This window comes from Pteropus alecto, unplaced genomic scaffold, assembly GCF_000325575.1.
Source record: "Pteropus alecto unplaced genomic scaffold, ASM32557v1 scaffold81, whole genome shotgun sequence".
Taxonomy (NCBI): Eukaryota; Metazoa; Chordata; class Mammalia; order Chiroptera; family Pteropodidae; genus Pteropus; species Pteropus alecto.
The window spans coordinates 9,166,094-9,172,097 of NW_006433378.1; positions in this window are offsets into that span (position 1 = coordinate 9,166,094).

A 6,004-nucleotide genomic window follows, 5' to 3' on the forward strand; every position below is an offset into this window, starting at 1 on the left:
GATAGACATGGGTTCAAATACTGTGTAAGTTTGAGCAAATCGCTTAAACTTATTTCTAGATGTATGAGTCATGTAAACTTATTTTTAGCTGTGTGAGTTTGGACAAGTTCTTTAAATTCTCTAAAGCTTAGTGTTCTCTCCTGCAAAATGCCCCAACACATTTCTGTGAATAAGTGATAATAAATTTCAAGTGATCATAACAGTGCCAGGCACAGAGTGGTTAATAAAAATTTTTGGTTTCATGTCCCAAAAAAGTCCCTACAAGACATAGTCTTTGGTAAAATTTTGGATGATGTTTAATAATTTCTGATTCAGTGTCAGTGGTCTCTTTGAAAACTAAACTTTTTCATTTTTATTATTTTTTAAGTACATCTTTGTATGCACTATTATCAGATAAGATTCCTTTAGCTTTCCCTTGTTGTTCTTTGTTTGTTTTTACAAATTTAGCTATAGAATTATGCTTAAGCTTCTAAGAGACACACAGTGGTAAACTTAGACAAACACTATAAAAATAAAATCTTCCTGTTAGCCTAAATTTAAAAGGTTTCTTGGCAGGTCAGCCTAGCACAGAAATTTTTCATCAAAATGTATTTTATTAACAATTATAGCAATGATCAATATTAAATCTCCCTTTTTAACAGCCTTTTCCTATTGGCGTGTTTGATGATTGCTTATCTTACACTGAGAGACAGATTTAATTCAAAGCCATTTCTGAAAACTCCTCAGAAGATGGAGAATGGCCTTTCTGCACAGCATTTTGCTTGAAATAACTGTTCTACTTTGGGGATTTTCAGTTATTATCAGAAATCATTTATAATCCAATTGGCAGTAGAAGTGGCATTGGAATGCTTTATTGACTGACATTTTCTACAAGGATATTGACTGGAATACGTCAGCTCCAGGCACATTCCAATTTTATCACATGTAACATGACTGTCTCTTGGAGATTTTATCACAGAGGGCTGCACTGGGCCTGATCCTACCAGAAAAGAAATAAATTGCTTATTTAAACACACACACACACACACACACACACGATACTTTAGGCTCTCAGATTGCCAACTCGGAAGGAGAGGTTGTCTTTTTTTTATGTTAAAGGATTCACTGTCATGAATTTTAGAGTTGGAAAAGAGGGTAGAAAGGAGGCTAATGTTAATTGTCTGTCCACATGGGCCAGGTATCCTTCACAGCTTATTTAAACATCCCAAAAAATCATGCAAGGAAGGAATTACCTTCAGCTCACTAAATTCAGATAGGTTAACTATCTAGCGGTGAGTCCCCCATCTTAGAGGTGATGGATTTGGGTCTCGAGGGTAGCTCTCTGATTTCCAAGCCCAAGCTTGTTCCACATTAACCCAACTGCCAGCTCTATGTTGTCAGCACAGCAATTTATTAGAGAATGGCTTTTTCAAAAAATTACTGAAATTTTTATTATAATTCATTTTTGGACACTTTTCTTGGTTTCTAAATGATTTCGAAGCTCTCTCTCCCCATCCCATTGCTCTGTTCTCAATTTAAAGCCTCATCATCCCTTACTTGAATTATTGCAATACCATTTAACTCGTCTTCCTGAGTGTAGTTTTACCCACTCCAATACATTATCCATATTAATATTTTAAACACAAAGACCCAATTAATCTCTACTGAAACTCTTCCACGGCTTATCATCATCAATGAGGTAAAGTCAGAAATACTTGGTACCATATTGAAGGCATTCCACGATCTAGCCCCTGCCTGCGTACTTAGCGATCAAGGTAATCCCTCATACCCTTTGTTCCAGGCATACGAAATTTCCCTAAATCCATTATGCTTTTCCATGACTGCTAGGTTGTACATCTTACCTGGAGAATATTTATTTATATTTTAAGACCTGGTTAAAAGTTTCTCTCTCAGTGAAGTCTTTCCTGTCCTTTCTGAATGATTTTATACCCAAATCACTATTTCCATTTTTAAGAACATTACTGTACTGGAGTTATTTCTTTGCATTTATCTCCTCCTAACAGATTTTAAGCTCTCTGCAAGCAGAGAGCATGTCTAAATATTCAACAATTATTTGTAAGTGATTAAATCATTAAAACCTTTAGAGTTATATCCCTGTTTTCAAACAAATGTCTTTAAAAATAGCAAATTTGGGGATCTAATTCATCACACTGATGCTTCAGAAACATTTCCATCTGAACTTACTCTTGGCCAGAGTATTCCTAGAAAGTGAGGATTTGGGCTCACTAGTAAAAGTTGAGAAGAGGGATCAATAAGAGAGGAGTCAGTATACTGGTGACTAAAAGTTAAGAAGTAAAATATACGAAACACAGCAAAAAAATAAAGCTGCACCCAGAGAATAAGCTCAGGTGTCACAGAGATGAAAGAGGGAGAAGCCGAATAAGAAATATACCTGTAGCTTCAGAGAGACTTAGAGATGAGTTTTGATATCCAGAGCATGGAGTAAGTGAGAGAGGGTCATAGATGAAGGAGGGAGTCAGTAGAATTTGCTAAAGAAGCAAGAGGAAAAATTACAGCCTGCTGGGGCTCACAGCTATGTGTTCTTCTATTTCTCAATCTTTACCACAGAAACCCCACTAATGAAAATCAACGGCATGTCGCTTACATCTCTCCTATTATTAAACAGATTATTTATGATGGAAAAAGACAGTGAGCTCGGGGAACAATAGATATTTGAAATTGACGAAACAAACCTGAACAAAAGTTTCAGGCAAATAATAATGTCTTGTTTCTTCACCAGTTAGATCCCTTGCAACACAAGTTTTTTTGTCCTTATTGATCCTCTGGCAAATGATATTGACAAAGCAAGGAATGTAAATAGCAAAACGAAAAGGAAAGAGAAGCAAGCAATGGGCATACGCACTTAGATAAGCAGTAAATGGTATAATCAGATCCTTTATAATTAAAAGTTAATAGCAGGTGCAATTAAATGTTATCGCTAGAATGTTGTGTCTAAAGTAGAGTCACTCTGCAGCCTGTGGTTTAAGTGTGAGAGAAGGAAAATCTTAGTCATCAAAATTTTCCTCACACAGGTGTTGGAACGTGACTTACAGCGCGCTCAGTATTTGGCCCCGACTTTCCGGTTCCATAGCCAGGGCTATCTACGTGTTATCATGCTACAGTTTAGAGTCATGCTGCGTGATTTCTCAAGATCCTCCCATTATGTTCAAATGCACAACACATGATTTGCAAAAACACGCATGGATACAGCTCTTTGTAGTGTTTTTGACTTATTAAAAAAAATTAGGTATAAACAATCTATGTCTAAAAATGTCTAGAGCTTTGGATTTCAACCCCGATAACACGTTGGAATGCCTTGAAGATGTTAAAATCCCTGTACACAGGCCCCATCCACAGAGATTCTGATTTAATTGGTAAGGAGATAGGCATTTAAAAAAAACTCTACTAGTTTCCTGGGACTGCTGTAACAGAATATCATAAATCTGGTGACTTAAAAAAATGAAAATTTATTCACTCATGGTTCTGGAGGTTAGAAGTCTGAAATCAACATGTTAGCCAAGCCATACTCCCTCTGAAGGCTCAAGGGAAGAATGAGTTGCATGCTACTCTCCCAGCTTCTGGGGGTTGCTAGCAATCCTTGGCATGCTCTGGCTTACCACTGCATCACTCCCAAATTCTGCCTCCTTCACTGCATAGCCTTCTTTCCAGTGTCACTTGGGAGCTTAGGAGAAATGCCAAATTTTGAGCTCCCTCTGCCCCCTGTGACTACTCAAACAGACTGTGTCTTAACAAGATTCTCAAGTAATTTGAATGTTCATTAAATTTTTAGAAGCACTGTTGTATACTATTCAAAGTAAAATTGTTCTTAAATAGCTGGTTAAATTATTTAGTGAGAGAATGGAGAGATAAATAAATGAAAGAATAATAAGCAGATAGCCCAATAGCCTCTCTCCCAGGAGGCAGAATGTGGGCCTTCTAAATCCACTGACCAAGAAGTTGTCTTAGCAATTGTCAAAGGAGTAGCTTGTTATCAGAGAGGCTATAAGGAAGCTACCTGTTCATTCTTCAGCAACCAGGTGTTCTCTGCTTATTTGGCCTTTTCCAGACTTTAACCAAGAAGTTCCATATTTTACTCCCCCAGCCCCTTTCCTAAAGATCTCATCTTAACATTATGTGGCTTCGCTATCAGCACTCTGTTATTTGTGCCAAAGTCTGAAATAGAAGGCTTGCTGGAATACAGAGAAACATAGCAGTATAGATGTAGTTATGAACTGGCTCTGGGCCAAATGGGTAGCAGGTAAGTTTCAGGGTTTCAGCTGAAAAAGAAAAAAAGTTTGGACAGCATCAAAACATGCCATATATGATTTTCTTTTGGCAGATATACTGTAAAATAAGAGTAGACCAAATTTCCCAGGTAATAGTAATTGACCTATAAATGTCATTATTGATAGATTGTGTTTCTGGAAACATTGTTCTAGAGCTAAACTGCTCATGTGACTCTAAGAAAGGAATTTAGAATTAGACTTTGAAAGTTTTTCTTCTCTTCACTCCTAACTTTCATTTTCCTTTTAGAGAGCTGCACTGTTTTTCCCCCTTCTAATCAAGTTACGTACCCAAGCAGTCACAAATGGTTGTTATGTAAAAGGCCAGTTTTCTTGGAAAATGTTGTTTTTGAAAGGTCATTTGTTATCTTTTTTTTTTCATAGAATCGTTTTTTTCCCACGTTGAATCATTTGATAGAAAGATTGATAGAGTTCACATTAAGATTTGCTTTTTTAACTTGCCAATTTGTGGCAGAGCTGATTTCATTTTAATAAAATGGGAATTGCCTGGAGAGGCACAGTCTGATTGGAGCAATGTCGTTTATGTCACATCCTGTTACGTGGCTTGAGGAACATTCCTTTAATGTTCTGTTGCCTCCTCTTCCTCTTCTGTAAAATTAGATTAACAAAATTTTACAATCTCTCTTTTCCGTATGTCTATGAGATTCAAATAAAACACTTCTCATAATTAAAAAAAAACTTTTCCCTTCTTTAGCTGTGTAATGTAGATATGTTTCTGTAACCACCATTTAATTTAACTTAATTTAAATTTTATTTTATTTCTGGTATGAGCTTACAAAATCAGTTTCCACATTTTAAATGCTCAATCAAGGCAAATAGGATTTTTGGTTAGAAACCAGCCAGTTGTACATTAGCAGCATTTGAATATAAAACAAAATTAACGACTGTAGAAATCTCTTCATTTGTGCAGAATAAAAAATGTTCCTTACCCAAACCCAGGACAAAAACAAAATCCTCCTCCCTCCTACATTCTCTACTGGTAAATTGCTGAATCACAGCGTGTGGCAGCCAAGTTCAACGTTACTGGGCATGCCTCTTTGAGAATTGTCAGGGCACCCAAGGTCTCTCTGCTATTTCTAGATAACAGGAATAGAAGAGCAGCCTGATGCCACACTCTAAACAGCCATACATGCGTGTGCATGTATGTGTGTTTGTATTTGTGTGTCTGTGTGTGAAAGAGAGAGAGAATTATTTTCTCCCCCCTTATAAAAGTGGTAGAGACTCTGTATCCATGTGTGTTTTTGCAAATCATGGGTTGTACATTTGAACATAATGGGAGGATCTTGAGAAATCATGCAGCATAACTCTAAACTGTAGCATGATAACTTGTAGATAACCCTGGCTACAGATCCGGAAAGTCGGGGCCAAATACTGAGCACACTGTAAGTCACGTTCCAACACCCGTGTGAGGAAAATTTTGATGACTAAGATTTTCCTTCTCTCACACTTAAACCACAGGCTGCAGAGTGACTCTACTTTAGACACAACATTCTAGCGATAACGTTTTATTGGTTTCCAGTGCTATTACTTAGCACCGTCTTTCTCTTCCCTAAGTTAGAAAAAAATCTTTGTTTGTTTTTTGTGTTTTTTTGTTTTGTTTTGTTTCATTAATAATTTTTAGGATGACATTGGTTAACGAAATCCAACAAGTTTCAGCTGTACATTTTAACAATAAGACATATATATATATATATAATATA